Source organism: Leptonychotes weddellii, chromosome 8 (assembly GCF_054177405.1).
Source record: "Leptonychotes weddellii isolate Sample4059 chromosome 8, ASM5417740v2, whole genome shotgun sequence".
Lineage (NCBI taxonomy): Eukaryota > Metazoa > Chordata > Mammalia > Carnivora > Phocidae > Leptonychotes > Leptonychotes weddellii.
In genome coordinates, this window is record NC_138376.1 from 115,501,921 (window position 1) to 115,522,357 (window position 20,437).

Below are 20,437 nucleotides of genomic sequence, written 5' to 3' on the forward strand. Positions count from 1 at the left end.
TCTTACAAGAACCCTAACTCAATGAATGCCAGTCCACATTGTAAAATCTCCTTTTATTTATTTGCCTTATCACCTGAAAGTCGTTCTGTGTCATAAGAACTGTATCTTTATTTGAATGTTTCCATATAATATTCCAACTTCAGTCATGTACATTGTGACTAAAAAGAGTGTTATGTATTCAAGGAATACTTGTCAGCAAACACTATACTGAACATATTAACATTCTTTGAAATCTTATTTTTACGATCTCAAAACAAATCACTTTTATAAAGCTATTACATGAAGTAGTCACTGAGCCACTATTTGGGAAAACGGAAAGAAACTTTCAAGGATTAAGGCATATTTTCCCATTATATTCATACATAATTTAATACAAAGCTGTAAGTGCCATTTGTAAAACAGTTTTGACTAAGACGTATAAAAGGGAACTTATTTTCAAATCCAAGAAGGAAATCATTTTGGCACATATCATGTCTTAAAGTTGTGTATGTTGCTAACCCATCAGCTTCTCTGAATTTGCAGCCTATTCTGTTTCATACAGTCACTCAAAGATCTGCCCAAGACAGGCTCCAGAGCAGATACCATCATTCCCACAAATGCTGGCAAATTATGATCATATGTATATGTGCATATTTTATGTGTGTATGTGTGTGTATACATATACATTATACACACAAATATATAGGCATATATTATATATATACATATAAATAAGAAGACACATTTTTTAATCTGAAAAGGCATACATCAAAATGTTAATCGTGGCTAATTCTAGGTTTAGAATTATTCAGTAAATTTTATGTTTTTTCAGCTTATTTTCCAGTGTTCCAAAATGGCCAGGTACTACTTGTGAAATAGAAATATTTATTAAAACACTCTAGATGAATATTTTGTGGTTTGGAAACATGTTCATAATGAAGGGTGACTATTCTGACAGCAAACTTTCAACTTCAGGAAGTATAATCGATGAAGGGTCTCGCCTGCTGTGCTCTGAAATATCATAACATTTGTCCCAAGGCCACTCTCTCCGTGTCTGCTCCCAGCCAGTGACAACCTGACAGGGTGACTAAGACATGGGACTCCTCTGCTGGCCAATTTTTATGCAAGGACTCCCTCAGACACTTACTGAACTTTCCCTAGACTACATGGCATGGCATACCCAACCTCCTGTCCCTCTCTCCTTCACTGGACACCACGGTCTGATGCCTTGCCCAGTTCCTCCCAGCTCCCTCCCCATTTTCTCTTAGAGGTGTTTTCCTGTGAAATTCATGTGTATTTAATCCTATCTTGGTGTCTGGGGGCACCTAGGTGACTCAGTCAGTTAAGCATCTGCTTTCGGCTCAGGTCATGATCTTAGGGTCCTGGGACCAAGCCCCGGTGTCGGGCTCCCTGCTCAGCAGGGAGTCTGCTTCTACCTCTGCCCCTCCACCTACTTGTGCTTGCTCTCTCTCTCTCTCTCTCTCTCAAATAAATAAATAAAATCTTTTAAAAAAATCTTATCTAGGTGTCTACTTCTAGCAGAACCAGAAATAACACAGGCTACAAAACAATATAGCACATTATTATATTTTGGTTGGAGAAAAAATACACATGTGCATATGTGTATGTGTGTGCACGTGTGTATACATTACATATATACACATATATCTAGGTGTATTTATAATAAAAAAAAGTAAGACGAGTGGCTCTCTCGGGATAGAACAAGTATATATAGGCAATTTTTGGCTTGTCTGTATTTTCTTAAATTTCTACAATAAGTAGGTATTACTGTGTAATATAAAAACGTAAACCTTTACCTGTTACTAATTCAGTTGAATCAGTGACAGAGTCATTTATACCTAATTTTACACTTTACCAGATTGGTTAAAGAATCCATCCGTTTGTTCATTTCTTCACAGAAACATTTGCTATGCCTGCTCTGTGTAAGCCCTGTGCTAGGGTCCATGGCAGGTACAAGGGTAAAGAGGAATCAGCGAAATGAAGGAAGCAGGAATCTGAATGGAGAGGAGTGGACCTTGGGAAGTGCCCTGAGAAAGGCACAAAGCAAGTGTTAGGATGGTGAAGAAAGGACACCTGTCTGGAGGACCAGGGAGGTTGGTACAGAGGTGGCATTTCATCTAGACCCTGAAAGAACAGGCAATTTTTTTTTCTTTTACTTTGGAATTTTATTAAAACAGTCTCAACTGTTTGGATCACAGTTTGGGAGTGCTTTAAAGTTTGAGCCCCAGTTTTTTGTACTCTCTCATACGTCCTGGTGCAGGTAACATTGTTCATGGTACTTTCCACCCCCAGTTTTCCCATCCACCAACTTTCTCCTTCTAGGGGTCTCCTTGCCAGCCCAGGCCTGCACCTGAATCAAGGAGTCATTATCTAAGGTTACTGTACTCTCAGCTAGTGTGGTTTCTTCAAATTCTTCTCTCAGCTTAAAGAAAATCTCATTAATTCAATTTAATTTAATTTTTTAAGTAGGCTCCACGCCCAGGGTGGAGCGAAACATGGGGCTTGAACTCACGACCCTGAGATCAAGACCTGAACTGAGATCAAGAGTCAGACGCTTCACCAACTGAGCCACCCAGGTGCCCCAAGATCTCATTAATTCGAAAGATGCTTTTGGTTTTTATAAAAAAGTGATCACATCTCCATTTGAACCAATGGGCACAGTGGGTTTTACCAGACAGCCTAGTTTCTTGCTGGCTTTTCCTATTCCTTCAGTAACAGAAGTCTGAGAATCCAATCTTCAAGTATCTGTTTCAGTTGGATCAACTCTCTTTTTGGAGCTTCAAATGTTGGGCATATCCTGTTGCATCAGAGGCAGATGTTATAAAAACAGGTCCCTTTTTGATAAGTAAAAATGGGGAAAAAATGGTAGGCACAAGAGCAAAAGGCTAGGTCCCAGTGCTCTACCTTCAGCTCATGGAAGCAGTCGACTTTACAAATTAATAACATGCACCTGGTTTCTCTGTGGAAAACAGCACAGCTTTACCATGATCAGGAGCTCACCAGATTTCTCATCATTTCACCTAAAGGCCTAGACTCATTTGTTTCAAAGTGGCTTAGTATGGTAGTCTTTCCAGATTCGGAAACACCCGTGAAAATGTTGAAAATTATTTTGTCACGAACAGAACATCTTTCTTCCTGTTCAAGTATAGTTCTGAAATGTTGATGATTAGTATAAGTGGGGTGGAGTTGGGGCAGGAGTGTACATTACTAACATCATCCAACGTCAAGTTCTGCTACCTGAGCCCACAATGTCCCTTTGGCTCACCACAAGTTTGCAATTCACATACTGCAATCGCTTGTGGCCTTGAATGTATTTCCTTTTTTTTTTTTAAATTCATGAGAGACAGAGCGAGAGAGAAAGGCAGAAGGAGAAACAGGCTCCCAAGGAGCAGGGAGCACGATGCGGGACTCGATCCCAGGACCCCGAGACCATGACCCGAGCCGAAGGCAGATGCCCAACCATCTGAGCCACCCAGGCGCCCCTGTATTTCCTTTTTCTAAGAGTTCTATCCAAATCTCACAAGACCGTCCAGACTCGGAACCAGTAAACGTATAAAAGCACCTCCTAATCACTTCCTTATCTCCAACGTCCTGCCTGTTCTTTGTTGTTAATAGATGAGCTGTTAGAAACTAAGAATCTTGACATCACGTGGAAAGGAAAGTAGTTCGAAGAAAAAAACAATAGAACACAAAGTTCAGTGAAATGCTGACTTTGAGTGTAACATAGACAAAGCAGTTATTCATAAATCTGAGGTAACATTCTTTTAGATTTTATTTAAAGAACTGCTATAGTAGCTGAAACTGGAGTCTACAAGTATTTCCTTAACATGTCATTTTTCCCCCGATTCAGATACATAAACTTATTATTATAAAGTTCTTCGGCATTCATAAGGTTTTCCATTTTATAATAGCAAGCATTTCAACGTTTATTTTGGAAAAAATGCTTAGAAAATGTCGTGAATTTTTCTAGTAAGTAAACCAATCATTAGGTCTAGGAACATGCAGAGTATCCATCTAGGGCCTCTCCTCACCCACAACCACCCCCCCCCGAAATGTCAAAAGTTAGTTTTCTTTCTGTTTTTGAATTTATATAGGAATTTTGCTTGATGAGAAGGTAAGAGGAAGGGAAACAAGAGGGGGTATTCTTCTATAGGTCTATAAAATTCGGACGAAATTGTCTTACTGAAAACTTACTATGTGCTTGGCGTCACATTTCTGCTGGGCTTCTCCAGGGCAAGGAAGCAGAGAGGGAATGCCCGCACTCTGCGTACACAGACATATGAAGCCCGGAGAGACCACACAAAGTTTATTATCTGAATTTTGTCATTTGTAAACTTTTTGAGAATAAGAACTCCTTTTTAATCGAAGTGTCTTAAAAGGTGGCCCTCTACACAACAGCAATTATACTTTTGTCTGTTTCATTTTCAGACCATACTTGGGACCTTTGTGAAATCACTGACTCTTTACAATCACCCCACAGTCCCCAGAGGACATCCCCTCCTCCTGCCCCAAACTCTGAGGCTGAGACACAGGTCTTTTCTGTTCATTGATGAAAAGCATTGTGAGTCACCGAGCGATTCTGTTGCAAATATGATAAGCATTAGGGCCCTGAGTCTCAGAAAAGAGTGGGTTGAATTAAGGATTTTCAGCCACCTTAGTACAATAATGGCGGCAGAGTGGAGAGGACTTAATGTCCAGATGCTAGTGCAAATAAGATCAGGTTCAGCAAGGATGGGAGAAGAGTGTCAGGGGCAAGGGGAGGAATTCTATGGCACCCTAAATCCTGATTTATGTGGAAATTTACACACATTGGGCAAGATTAAGGCAGGATGGCAAACCAAGGAAGAGGCAAACTCTCCACCTCTCTCCCATTCCACTACACCCCCAGCCCTGCCAAAGAACCTACTGCAAATTAAGGCCAATGCTGCTCAGACTTTTTGTCTGCTGCCCTGTCAAGATTCCTTTTTCTTCAATTCTTTTTCACCATCGTGGAATGAGGTCAGTACTCTGTGATTGTCATTTCGTTCCAAATTCTTGAAATATTTTATTATTTACAAAAGATTTCCCTACTGACTTAGGACAGGAAAAAATATGAATGTGCAAACCCTGAGAGTCCCAATAATAAAAATTTCAATTGTCATGGCTTTAGTTAAGCAAAGATTATTCCTGAAGGACTTTTGAAGGAAAATATTTAGGAAACATGGTTTAATGTGTTTGTTTTTATTGAAGAGTTTTATTTTGTTTGTATGTGTATAAGTAACATATTCATTGTTTAAAATTTAGAAAAATACCACCAAAAAAAGTATAAAAAATAAAATGAAGATTGTATCTAATGTCACCACCCAATGTTATATTTTGAAGTCTATCTTTCCAGATTTTTTTCTAAACATACCCACATTCAGGCATGTGCCCACAGTTTTAAATGTGATCAGAGTATTTTTCATAATCTGGCATGCAGTCTATCTACCTTTTTCACTATTTATAATATTGTGGCATCTTTTGGTTTCAAGGTATATAGATCTACATTATCCTTTTTAATCATTGCATTATATTCTATTGTGTCAAAGCACCAGCTCATTACTTATTAACATATACCAAGGTTGTTTTCTATTTTTTTACTATCATAAAGAAGGTTGAAGTAAACATCCTTGAACATACCTCTTCAAATATATGTCCAATTATTTCTTCCTAGGAGCAGAATTGTTAGGTCAAGCAGTTTTTGTATTTAAAATTCCAATACATGTTGTTAAACAGCCTTATGGGATGCTTATACCAATTCTACTCCCACTCCTAGGCTATAAAAATACCTCTGTCTCCACTGTGCCAAGGCTGGGGTTTCTCTTTTTTTTAAACTGTAGCATTAATCAACAACAAAAAATTAAATCTCATTGTTTTTGAGTGCAATTGGCTATGGAAAATGAATTTATTTTCTTATATTTATTGACCATTAGCAATACTTCTAAAAATAATCTGTTTATGACCTTTGTCCATTTCCTGCTGGCCTGTGGGGTTTTCTCCTTATGATTCCTAATAACCTTTTGTATGTTAGGGATAGTAACATTAGTCTGTAGAGACTCTAAATTCTGTGAGGGCCAAGACCATCTTCAATACCACACAGCCAGCATTTTAGTGTGATGCCTGATGCAGGGCAGACCCTGCCCATCATATATGTTGTAAGTAAATTCTCCCAGTTCATGTTTCTCTTCATATTTTCTTAAGAATGTTTTTTCTATCCGAAAGTCTTTAAGCTTTATATAGTAAAAATCTATCGATATATTCCTTATGATAGATGAATATTTGAGTCATGTATTTCCCATATGAAAATTATAAAAATAACAACAAACATTTACATACACACTACATGTGTTAAGAACTGTTGCAAACACTTTACATATGCTCATTCATTTAATCCTTGGAACAAGTCTTTTGTCCAGTAGAGTATGTCCCAATCTGCTCCCCACCTAATTACTCATCCTTTTAAAAACTATTCTAGCTATTCTTCTCAATTGATCTCATTAATTTTAGTAAGCAATGCTTTCACATTTTTCTAAATAAGAAAGAGGAGGAGGGACAAAAGGAGATTTCTTGCTCACTCCCCTTTACTTCAACTGCCCTCATTTTCCTCCCCAGTGCTTGTGTGTGATTTTCCCTTTCCTTTACACAAATTGTAGCATGATATACACACTATTCTGCATCCTGGTTATTTGATTCACTTAGTAAAATATCCAAATGCTCTTTAAAATCACTTTGTCAGGGCACCTAACTGGCTCCTTTGGAAGAACATGCAACTCTTAATCTCGGGGTCATGAGTTTGAGCCCCATGTTGGGTGAAGAGATTACTAAAAATAATAAAGAAACCAAAAAAAAAAAAATAAAATCACTTTGTCAACTTTTGATCGTGATTGAGTTAAATTTATAAGCTTGGGGACAATTTTCATCTTTAAAATATTGTCTTCCCACTCAAGAATATATTATTTCTGGTTTTTTCTGATTTTCTTTTGTGTCCTTCAGTAGTTTTTAATTTTCTTCTTATAAATCCTATATATTTCTTACATTTATTTCTGAATAGTTGGTCTTTTCAATCTTTCTTTATCTGATAGGCCGAAAAAAAATGTCTCCTTTGTTTTTTCTTAACTTGTATTTACGTTATTACCAATGAGGTAATACATTTTCATACATTTATTGATCATTATAGTCTCTGTAAGTTGAACTTCTCATCCTTATACATCTGAATTATAGAGAAAGCTTGAGAGGGTCCCCAGGACAACTAAAATAATTGTTCAACACATTAAAAATCTAATTCACCATTCCCACAATGCAATTTCTCCACCTTGTTTCTCTGTTTCTGTTAATAGGATGATAATTCTCCGTTATTCAGGCTCAGAATCACATCACCTTCTTTGATAACTTTGTTCCTCTTCACCCCCATCTTATCTCATTTGCCTAAAGTGATTTTTAAAAATCTACTGTTGCAATTTCTCTTGCTTCTGACTCTTCCTTTTCATTGCCACAGGTTTCTTCATGTTCTCTATCCCTTTACCCAGAAATAGTCAGCTTTCTGGTCTCCCCACCTCCCTCTCCCCTTCCGGTACCTGAGAGAATAGACAAAGTGCAGACCAATTATATTCCGTTGTTCATAAAATTTGAATGGTATACCACTGCCTCCTGTATTTGTCTCCTACCACTATCCTACTTTTTTCCTACAGCTCAGCAAAACCAAACTACCTAGTATTCCCAAAATATTCTCTATGATTTTCTGACTATACTTTTTCTTCTGCCATCACATGCACGGAAATGCTCTCCTTTTTTTTTTTTTTTTTGCAAACCCATTGTTTCCTCAAGGCTCTGAAACATCATCTCCAAGAACCTTTCCTGTGATCTCCAACTCCTCTGAACTCCCAGAGTAACTTTGTTTCTCTTAAACTACTCACCCTATTATTATCACCACTATAAATTGTTTAAGCAAAGAGAATATGTCTTATATGATGGTATGATGAAAAAAATCCTGGGATATGTGGTCAGAGGATCTGTTGAAAGCCTCACTATTCACTTACTAATTGTTTTAGATGGGGTACGTCATTTAACTCTTACCTTAAGATCTTTAGTTGTGAATTGGTGGTGGTACTAATAATGTATATAACAAAAGAAGCTGTGAAGAACAAAGAAGATAATGTATGTGAAAAAAACTGTAAATTGTAAAGCACTGTATAATAAATATTGGCTTAGAATTGATACATTTAGTGTGCCTTGAGTTCCTACCCGTTTGCACATCACGCAATGTATCAAGGTGCCATATTCCATATAAGATAGTAGGAATAATTTGTAATAAGATTTTGCATCACAATCTAGTCTCAAAAATAGAAACTGTCATTATTAAGTGGTTGAGAAAATAACAGACTTTTTAAACACTGGTTTTATTAAAGGTAAAGAAGAGCCTTAAAAATACTGAGCACCCATGCCCACGTTAAAGATAGGTGACTGTTGTTACAGATTGTAAACAATTGCTAATCATGCTGACAGAAATCTTTCTGAATGACACATATTTCTATTAAAGAGTCTATGATACATGATGACAGGGAGAGATAAAGATGAGATTAGCCGTTCTAACTCCTGTTTTCAGGTCTAGTCCTGAGGCAAAGAATAGCTGAGTAAATGAAGAAGACTGTTGATTTCCCAGGACTTCATTGTTATTATTTTCCTGAAATAAATTTTTAAATTGTTCATAGTAACAGTGTCTGGTGCTTCTCCCCACGGTGGCATCACACAACACATACATACCGTATTTCATACACATAAGAGCATGTGCACATAAAGCCACCTTATTTATCCTAAAAGAGATAAGACAAAAATGGATGAGTGATTCTCTTCCTTCATATCACTATCTTCTTTGCATGAATTTGTAATCCCTTATCCAACACTCTGACTCGGAGCAAAAGACCTTGCTTTCCGCATATCTGAAAGGTTGGAGAGCCCCACAACCTTTCTACTGTCCCTCTCTCTCTCTCTCTTTTTTTAAGATTTATTTATTTATTTTAGAAAGAGAGAGCATGAGCGGGAGGGGTAGTGGGAGAGGGAGAGAGAATCCGAAGCGACCTTCACACTGAGCACAGAGCCCAACACAGGGCTTGATCTCACGACCCTGAGAGCACAACCTGAGCAGAAACCAAGAGTCGGACACTTAACCGACTCTGCCACCCAGGCTCCCCTGTCTCTCTCTTTCTGAGCTTAAGTTCTCTACATTGTCATCCATATTTCTTCATTGTTGTAAATGTTTTTATTGAAGTAAAAAATATATTCAGTAAAGTGACAAACTCACACTTAATTTTAGTTGTATAGCTCAATAGATTTTTGCATATGTTTGAATCCAAACAATCACCAGTTAAAAAACCCAGATCAAGATGTGGAACATTTCTTGTACTCCAGTAAGCTTCCTCATGACTCCCCATAATCAAACTCCTTACCCAGTGTCCTCTAGAGGTAACCACTAGTCTGACTTATATCACCATCAATTAGTTTTGCCTGTTCTTAAACTTCACGTGTATGGAATCATACAATGTGTACTCTTGTGTCTAGCTGTTTTCTCTTCCCAGAATATCTATGATACCTATTTTGTTAATCAGTAATTCATTCTTTTTACATATGCAACAGCTTTATTAAATATAATTCATATGCCATAAAATTCCCCCTTTCAAAGTACAAAATTCAGTGGGTTTTGGTATATTTAGAGTTATGAAACCATCACAATATATAATTTTAGAACATCTTTATCATCCCCACAAGAAACCTTATACCAATTAAGTCACTCCAAATTCCTCCCCTTTCTCCAGCTCCTGGTAACCATTAATCTACTTTCTGTCTATGGATTTGCCTATTGTGGACCGTTCATATAAACAGGATCATACAGTATGCAGTCTTTTGTGAGTGGCTTCTGTCAGTTAGCATAACATGTTCAAGGTTAATCCATGTTGTAGTATGTATCAGTACTTCATTCCTTTTTATTGCCAAATGCTATTCCATTGATGGAAATACCACATTATGTTTATCCTTTTACGGGCTTTGGAGTTGTTTCTACTTTTTGGCTATTATGAATAATGCTGCTATAAATATTTATGTACACATTTTTGTGTGGACATATATTCTCATTTCTCTTGAATATATTCTTAAGTTTCTAATTTTTATGAAGTCCAATTTACCTGTTTTTATAAGTGACAAAAGAAATAATAGTAATTATGGAGGCTGTCAAGTTCAAAATTCTATAGGATGAGCTGGCAGGCTGAAGACCCAGGAAGAGCCAATGCCACAGTTTTAGTTCAAAAGCCATTAGGCTGGAGAACCAGAAAGAGCTGATGTTCCAGTTCAAGTCAGAAAGCCATCTGCTGGAGAATTTCTCCTACTTGGGGGAGAGTTGGTCTTTTATTCTATTCAAGCGTTCAATGATTGGATGAGGCCCATCCACATTATGGAGGGCAATCTGCTTTACTTAAAGTCCACCAATTTAAATGTTAATCTCATACAAAAACACCCTCCCAGAAACACTCAGAATAATGTTTGACCCAGACAAGTGACACATAAAATAAACTAACACAGTTGGGTCATAGAGAGGGCATATGTTTAGCTTTAGTAGATACTGCCAAAGAGTTTTCCGACATGGATAAACCAATTTACACTCCCATCTGTATGCATGAGAGTTCAGGTTGCTCTCTATCTTTCTTTGTCAACACTTGGGCACTGTCAGTCCTAAATTTTAGCCATTCTGGTAGGCAGGTAGTGATTTGTAATTTGCATTTCCCCTATAAGAAATTATATTAAACACTTTCCTCCCTATTGGCCATTTGGAAGTCATCTTTGTAGTATACTTCTTCAGGAGCTTTTCCTCATTTAAAAAATTACATTGTTTGGTTTTTCTTATTGATTTACCCAGAAGTTTGGGGGTTTTTTTTGCATATTCTGAATGTGAGTCCATTGTCAATATATGTACTGAAACATATTCTCTCTTTCTTACCACTCTCTTGATAGTGTCCTTTGATTAATAGAAGCTTTTTTGTTTTTAATTTCCCATTTAGGTCTATGACCCATCTTGAATTTATTTTTATATATGGTGTGAGGTAGGAATCAAGTATCTTTTTATTCCATATGAGTAGCCAATTGCTCCAGCACCATTTGTTGAAAATATTATCCTTTCTTCACTGAATTGCAGCAGCGCCTTTGTCATAAATCAAGTTCTATTTCTGGATTCTCTATTATGTTCCTTTGGTGTATTCATGTATCCTGGTGCCAATACCACACTGTCTTAATTACTGAGTCTTTTAATAAGTCTTTAAATTTGGTAGTATAAGTCTTTTAACTTAGTTCTTGTTTGAAATTTATCTTGGTTATTCTAGGCCCTTATATTTCCATATCAATGTTAGAATCAACTTTCAATTTGCATGCACACACACACATACACACACATTGGGGGAAATTTTCTTCCTTTCTTGTTTATTTTTGTCTCAGAAAATATCCCTTCTCCTAAAAAGTTCACACTCTCCTTTTGTGCCTTCAGTGTTAATCTCCTAGGCTTCTCTTGCATGCTCAAGCATCATCACCTCATTCTTCCATCTTCAGTCTTTCACTGTTCTTTGAATTGTTCCCTTCAGCAGATAAACACAGTTAAATGTCTCTTATTTCCTACCAAAGCAAAACAAACAAGCAAAAACAAATGTTTTTCAACCTTACATTTCCCCCATTTACTGTACTGTCTTTGCCATCTAATATTTTTAAATATATGCATATACAGCTTTAATTATAAAACGCTGTAACATTATACAAAATCTGGAAAACTCATTGTTCAACCACTCCAAGACAATTATGATTATTTCATAGTATCTTTATATACATATGCATGTATGCTTTTGGGTGTTGTAATCTATGTGTGTTTTTTAAAAGTCTTCTATCTTCTTCCTTCACTTAATATTATAAAAATTTTTCCATACTGTTCCATAATCATAATAATTACTTTAAATAACTGCATCACACACAATTGATTACACAAATCCTGATTCTTTATAGTATATTCAGAAATTTTTGTTCCTTCCAATTTTTATTCATGTAAGTAAATATTGCTATAAACATCTTCATTCATGTAGCTTTCCCTTTCATGACTACCAAGCCTTTGGAAAGAATAGTCTGTATTTCATACTTCTAACCTACCTATCTGCTTATTCCTTGACTCCTGAAATCTACCTGCTCCTACATTACTATTAAAAAAAAAAAAAAAACAAAAAACCTCTCTTAAAGGTCACAATGACCTTCTAGTCAGCAACCCAATGCCTCTAAGTCTACATCATCCTGAATCTCTTCATAGCACTAAACACTTTTGGCCGTTTTGAAACTCCATCCATTCTCCTTAATTTCTGTACTATATATAGTCCAATTTTGCCTACTTCTCTTGCTTTCCCTGTTTCTACCTCATCCTCCAGGGCTGTGTTGTAGACCCTCTCCACTCCTCCTCTCCTTTGACAATCTCATGGCTTCATTTATTTTCTCTCTGCAGATGACATCCAGTGTATATCCCCAACTCTGATCTTCTTTTTGAACTCCAGTCTCATGTTTTCAGATGCTGATCATCTCCATCTAGATATCTCTTTAGCATCTCAAATTAGAAGGACTATCGCGAAGATCATCATCTTTCCTTCCACAACTTTTCCTCTTCCTATGTACGTAGTCATTTAGGCTTAAACCCTGAGTCGTCTTTGACTCTCATCTCTCTGTCTTTGACTCCTCAATACTTGTTCCATCATATAAACCAGGAACTGTTTCATGAATGGGCATGGGATTCAATTATGGCCTAAAAGATGGGGTATGCATGGGAAAGTGGTTCTGGGAAACATTTTCCCTTTCTTAAGAAGACCTCTCCTCTTCCTCTGGACATTATGACTTCGAGATATGATCATTGGGACCGCCATTACCATCTTGCCATCAGCCAGACAATGATGCCAACAACACCCAAGACATCAGAGCAGAGGTGGAAAGAACTTGGTCTTTGGTGATATTATCAAGCTTCTGGATCTTTTAAACCTGAAGTCTACTCTAGTTTACAATATCCAAATTTACAAGACCTAATTTCCTTATTGCTTAATCCATTTTAAATCCATTTTGAGATTTGTTACATGCCAGTGAGAACATCCTTACTGATAGACCACTTTATATCAATTCGTCATTATCTCTAATTTGGGCTATTGCAGTGCTATGTGATCTTTATGCCTTCAAACCTAATCTATTTCATACACCTGCTGCTAGATGATCCTTCCTAATGAACTATTTGATCGTGTCCTTGGTTTTCTCCAAAGACCTTTAGTAACTTCCTATTGCCTAGAGAATAGTTCAGACTCAGCAGCTCAGCATTTGTGGTTTTATGCTTTCCATACCTCGTGTAACAGATACACAGAATTAAGTACTATCCCTCAAATGTACCTCTCCCTTTCCTGCTTTCTTCCTGCTTTTCTTTCCCTGGAATACTCTTGTTCCACCTACTCCTGTCCATATACAATTTTCTTCTTGAAGCTATCCCTTCCCTATTTCCACCCCCTGAAAAGTAATCTCTCCTTCCCCTAAACTTCTATGGTCTTTATTACTACCTTGAATTGGTATTATTTATCTAGCATAATCTCTTCTACTACCAGTACTGTTCCATGGAATTTTCTGTGAAGATGGTTAATGAGCACTTGCAATGTGGTTAGTGCAACTGATGGCCTGAATTTTTCATTTTGTTTCAATTAATTACTTTGAATATAAATAGCTACAAGTACGTAGTGGCCACTGTATCAGACAGCATAGTCCTAGACTAAAAGGCTCTTGAATGTAGCACAGGGATTTTGTCTCTTTTCTCTCTAATCACTACAAAGAGCATTGGAAAGGCACAGTATATTTTATTCTCTCTTATTTTCTCCACAGAGCTTTGTGGCCAATAGACACTGAATATTTATTAGATCGTTAAATTTGGAAATCACATTTACCAAATACAGTATATAAGTAAGGGTTCCGAACTATTCTTGTTCTAAATTCAAGTAGATTAAATGGGGGAGAAGGGTAAGCTGAATGGACAAAACTCTCACCTGTTACTGAGATACAATGGCTAGCCCATACTAAAAGGATCTGTTTCTATTGACCTGTCTACCTTCCAACTTTACTCTCTTCGTCAAGCAGAACTCTGTAGTTTAAAGCTCTTTGTTTTTGAAAACTTTTAATTTTGCAGTAATTTCAAACTTAGTGAGAAATTTCCAAGAACAGCACATAAATCTCCATATTCACCAGGTTTTTAAAATATTTAAACATTTCTTAGAATTTAAAAATACTCCTGCAGTTGCCAAGGGCTGGGGGAGGGGAGAGGGATTTAGTGTTTAGTTGGGTATAGAGTTTCAATGTTGCAAGATGAAAAAGTTTTACAACTCTGTTGTACAATAATGTGAATATACTTAACACTATTGAACTACACACTTAAAAATGGTTAAGATGGTAAGTTTTATGTTATATGGTGTTTTTACCACACACACAGACAATACACTCCACCACCTTCAAGCACGAGAACAGTTAAACCATCTTTGAAAAATAAGTTATAATTCTATTATAGACCCCAAGAAAGAAAATATCTTTTCTTTTATCCTCCAGAAATCAATCTGTTTTGTGTTTTCAAATCCTTGTATTTTCAAATTCCCTATGGCTCATTTTAAATTCCTTATTTTATAAGGGAACCCCTTTTTCATCATATTCCAACCTCAATAGAAATACAATTGATTCTTTAATAAAAATAATGACCTAGATTCACCAATCTTTAAATTTTTTTTTAAAGATTGTGTATGTGTATGGGAGACATGAGAGATGTGTCTGTGTGCATGTGTGTGTTTGTGTGTGTGTGTAATTTCTTTTTTCTGAACCAGTTGGGAGAAAATCCCATACATAATGTCCACTTACCCTTTAATATTTCAGTGTGTTTTCTTAGGAATAAGGATATTCTCGGACATACCATATTCAGGAAATTTAACATTGATACAGTAGTTTTATCTACTCTGCAGTCCATATTCCAACTGCACCAATTATCCCAATAATTCTTTTATAGCAATTTTCTGCTCCAGGAGAGGATCCAGTTCGGGGTCACATTTTGCATTTAATTGCCATGTTTCTTTAGTTTCATTTAATCTGCGGCCTTATTTTGTTTTGTCTTTTACGACATTGACAATGTTTTAAGGATACAGGCCAGTTATTTTATAAAACTTTCTTCTTTTGGGGTTTGTCTGATGCTTCCTCATAATTAGATCCAGGTTAAAGCTCTTCAATGTATGTTCACACCTACCATACTCATAAGTTTATAAAGCATTCTGTTTCTATTAAAATACACATTTATTTCATTAAGTAAGTTTCTAAAAATATTTTTGTATAAAACACACAATTCTATTTCAAGAAGTTGTTGGCTTTGGGGTGGAAGGATGGGTTGGCCTGGTGGTGGGTATTGAGGAGGGCACGTTCTGCATGGAGCACTGGGTGTTGTGCACGAACACTCAATCATGGAACACTTCATCTAGAACTAATGATGTAATGTATGGGGATTAACATAAGAATAAAAAAATAAATAAATAATAATAAAAAAAAAGAAGTTGTTGGCTTTGTGCTTTTTAGTGGTTTCAAGTGAAATTTACTTAATAATAGATCCAATTTCTCTAAACTCATTTATTCAATTACTTTAACATTAAGTATGGAAATAATTCATCAGACAGGACTACTAAAAGTATCAAGGTCTGGTGATTTTTTATTACCCACCAGTGAATAAATTAAACCTATAGTATTTCCACTTTTTATTTCTACATCTCTTAATGATATCAACAGGAGAGAAAATACTTGAATTCTGATATTGTAAATAACAAGTACTTTTGGCTTTTGACATGGTAAAGGTTTTGAGTTGGTTCTTTATTCCAAGATTACAGGTATTTTTAAATGATGAGTGGGGGGAAAAGGAACTGGGAAAAGTCCCTTAACTGTATAGAAACCTGTACTTCTTAAAAAATATTAAAAAAAAAAAATTCACTCCAGCTATAGCGCTCATTCTGGAAACAAAAATAAAAATGGTCCTTCAGGATTTTTCTGGGGAATAAGTAAGAATTGTTTCAAGGAAGAAACTGGCAGGGATGTGGACATTTTGGACAGGGACACAAAAATGCCGTAGTGTTTTGGACACCATGAAAGCACTAGAATCTTTAAATAAATATTTTACATTGTGAGAAATGTCTGAGTGTTAAACACGTTTCCCCCCCCCTAGGGGAAATTAAACAAATATTTCTTTAAGAAGATAGAAACAAGTCTCCCCTTCTCCCCCCAAGTTAAAGTGTCTTTGGCTCTGCTTCTAGGACTTCTAGGAAAGTGCAATTAAAATAAAATCGAAACAACAAAACCCTTGCAGCATTTAGATTTTTTTTTTTTTTTAAGCGCTCTAGAAAATTTAAAGTCCGACTCTTTTCAAGTCTCGACGGTGGGAGTGCCGAGGCTTCCAGGACTTCTCCCACATACTCTAGAGACTCGGGGCTCCGGCCCCAGTCACCCCAGTCAGCCGGCAGCCTCGGCGCCGCCGGGCTCCAAGGGGGTGTGTCCCGGCACAACGGCGGCCGGACGCCGCCTCCGCCGCGGGCCCACCTGCTGCCCCGGCGGCCCGGGCCCACGGGAGGCGCGGAGCGACCGTTGCGCCGGGGTCGCCCGCGGCCCCGAGCATAAGGCTCCCGGCGGGCGCCAGCCCCGCCGCCCGCTTCCGGACGCGCCGTGCAGGCGGAACTGGAGCTCCTTTCGCCTTTCAGCGCGAACTGCTACCGGCCCCCGTGGAGTGGGGGAATTTGCACTTTCTCCGCGCGCGCACACACACACACACACACACACACACACACACAGCCCTCCAAAGTATGGGAGGTCGGGATTTAAAAACGTAGGATCCCGGGCCCTCCCCGAGCTCTTTGAGCCAGCGGCCCCTCTTGCACTGCCCCGGCGGCGGCCAGCGCCAATTCGCGTCGCGGAGCAGGGTTCTCCCTCCGGCCTTCCCTAGGCGGGCGTGGAGTCTGCGAGTGTCGGGGGAGGGGTGCAGGGCGGAGAAAGAGCATCCCCGCGCCGCCGCTGCCGCCACCGCCGGCCGGCTGGGGGAGGCCTCGTCACAGCCGCCGCCTCAGCAGCGGCCACAGATCTCGCGGTGTTTGCCTGCGGCTGTGCCGCCATATTGTGTGACAGTATTTTGATTTGCACTGGGCTGGCGGAGCCGCGGCGAGAGCGAGCGAGAGCTGGGGGGGTGGGGGGAGGGCAGGCGAGCGCGAGGGGGGTGGGGGCAGAGGGAGGTAGGGAGGCCGAGCGAGCCGGAGCCGAGGAGCGGGGAGCGGCGACGCCACCCAGCCAGCGTTTTTGATCTGCAGCAGCCGCCGGCGGGGCGACCCAGCCCGACCCCCTCTCCTCCCCTCCCCCTCAGCCACGAGCAGCGGCGGCAGCGGCCGGAGGGAGTTGGCGGCGGCGGCCGATCGGAGGGGCTGAGCGGGGAGGGAGGGAGGGCTGAGGTGTCCCCCCTGCCGGGTGGAATCGGAGGCGGCGGCGGCGCTGGCGGCAGCCGTGGTGGTGGAGGCGGCAGCGGCGACGGTGGAGACGGCTGCCCTAGTGGGAGAGGCGGCGGCGGCGGCCGAGGAGGAGGAGGGGGAAGCGGCGGCGGCGAAGGGTAAACGGACAGCACTGCCGGGCCTCGGCGGGATCCCCAGTCCCGGCTCTCCCCTCAGCTCCCCGCACCCCCCCCTTCGTCTGGAAGGGGCTCTGCTGACTCGCAGGGCCCTTGCGGGGCGTCCGCTTCTTCCTCTCACTCTTCCTCCCTCCGCCTCCTTCCTCCCCCAGTGGCGAGGCAGAGTGGGAGGCCCCCCAAGTCCTCCCGACGGGGTGGGGGTGGGGAGCCTCGGGCCGGGCCTGGGCTCCGGGGAGTATGTGTGTAGGGGGAGGGGGGCATTCATTGGAGTCGGGAGCTGGGGAGAGCCCCGGGTAGGGGAGGGTGCCAGCGGGTGGGGAGGGCCCCTGCCTGCACCGGTGCCCCCGGCCCGCCCCTCAGGCATGTGTGAGATGGGGGTGGGGGAAAGGAAAACTCCTTTTTGGGGAGCCGTGGTCCAGATAAAGATGACTTAGCGAGGGTGTTGGGGGGAGAGACTGAAAGAGTTGTGCGGGGACGAGGGGAGAACTTCGCTCCCTTTGCAGTGTTGGTTTTCTGCAGCCTTCTTGAAATGGGGAGCAAGCCCCGCTGTGATTATGTGGCCCCCTCGATTTCACTGGATAATTCTAGTGTTCTGTCCATACGACCTCCAACCCTAAGATTGTGGTTGTAGCAGGGAGGCTGAAAGGGTCTGGATATTGCTGAACAGGTGACAGGTGTATCTTTCTGTTGCTGATGCTGTCGGATTGCCCGGGCAGAGTTGTATACCAAAGTCTCAGAGACCGTGTGAGTTTGTATTTATGTGTTTGGCCACGTTTCATTCCATATATAGTATATTTGAGATGTTAGGTTTCCATTCTTCAAGTCCGCTTAATTGTTGTGGAGAAATTCTTCAAATGTTTCTGATAAGAGGGGTTTCCAGGAGAGCGGAGGGAATTTGCAGCTTCACAGCGGTTTCTGAGTAGTTCATGAAATTCAGGTCCCCAGTGCGAGGCTGTTTTTAAGAGCTTTTTATTCACTGGAAAGTTCTTGAACGCTAAGGTCCTATTCGAGGCAACAGTGAGGTAGTATAATTTTGCATCCATTTTGTCCGTTTTAGGTAAGTTTGTAAAGTGTCAAATTTTAGGGTCAGATTGATTCACTTTTTATAAAAGGAACTGGTCTGTGCTTTAGCTCACTCAGAAGAGAATGTTGCTCATTATGCAATATCAGATTTGGCTGGGAATTTTGGTGGGCATGGAATAGAATTTTTGCTTTCAGTTTTTACAGTATTAACTGGTTGCCACACTTTTCTTCGTACAGTAGCAGAGTATTGGCACCCTTTTTTTGTGACAGTGAGTGATTGGTTTTAATAAACCCTGCAGTTTGAAACTTTAGTTTGAAAGCATTGCATTTTCTAATAAAGGAAGACATGCTTTTCATCTTATTGTACGTTTTGGCTGAGCACTTAAATTAGAAACAATGGAAGGAATTGTCAGATAAATGAGCTACAAATTAAATTAGGGCCAAGTTAGTTTAAAAGGGATCCTGAAGCATTTAAAAACGTGTATGGAACAAATATATTGAGTGATGGTACCATCAGTGTGTTAACAGGAAATAGAACAAAAATTCCAGTGATTCAGAACTTCTGTTGGGGTTTTTTTTTTATTTTTAATCTAATCAGTTTCTAATATAGGGTCTTATGATTTAAATCTTTAAAGAATCAACTGAAAGTTGAATGTGTTCATTAGATGAGTAAGTCATTCACTGAATATACACCATTATTTCATTTCTTCTCTTGGGTACATGGAATAACTTTCTGAGTTTAAAAATATTCTCAGAGGACACTGATGAACTGCAGTTATTCACCCCTCTTTAGTGAACTGTCAAGTAGTAGAGCTTGTGCTTTTGTAACTCATTTCGAAGTGGGTAAGGGGCACCTGGGTAGCTCAGTCGGTTAAGTGGCTGCCTTGGCTCAGGTCATGATCCCAGGGTCTTGGGATCAAGTCCCGCATCAGGCTCTCTGCTCAGTGGAGAGTCTGCTTCTCCCTCTCCCTCTGCCTGCCACTCTGCCTGCTTGTGTTCTCTGTCAAATAAATAAAATCTTTAAAAAAAAAAAAAAAAAGTAAATGATGGGAGTCTCATCTGATAACCAGTTTCCTGAAAAATACATTTTGACTTAATCCTGTTTGATTGAAATAACATCTATATTTGGTCCTCTCTGTAGTGGAAAGAAGGATTTGCCTTCAACTAAGGATTGTTTTAAGACTTGCATACAATTATTACATCTAATGAAATGAGGCTTTTAAACTCTGCAGAGTTAGGTAGACACTAACCAGATCCCCAATTATGTTAATGAGTATTCCTTCGTTAGTATTAGTAACATGGGTAATTGTCTTAACATGATACAAATGAAAGTTTATTCTATTTGTCATTTTGTCTGTAAGGAAAATTCTTTTCTCAAAATACTGTTCAGGATGAAATGTAGACATATATCTGTGAACACAGTGCATTTTGAAAAATAGGTATAATGTAGATCATTTACATGAAACTAAGCATTTCATGCCAAAAATTCCTTGAGGGATGTCTGAATTTTCTAAACATTTTTTAAGATACATAAACTGATTAAGACTAAAAGTTTATTTTTTTAAAAATCATCAACATAACTTTAAGCGGGAATTTTTGTCTTTTATAGATCGTTTAGAAAAAAGTATCTGATAATCTTTCCAGTATGTAAAGTTTGTAAATTAAACTGTAATTCAGAAAGGCTTC

General features: G+C 39.4%; 1 protein-coding gene across 2 annotated transcripts in view; it reads left to right on the forward strand.

The window, feature by feature from the left end:
• The first annotated feature begins 17,333 nt into the window (after positions 1-17,333).
• The window catches only part of TAB2 (TGF-beta activated kinase 1 (MAP3K7) binding protein 2), a 92,620-nt gene continuing 89,516 nt past the window's right edge, over positions 17,334-20,437 (forward strand). For both annotated transcript variants that reach the window (XM_081829129.1, XM_081829130.1), the window contains exon 1: positions 17,334-17,710. The gene's annotated coding sequence lies outside the window, so the exon portion shown is untranslated. The remainder of the gene's footprint in view (positions 17,711-20,437) is intronic.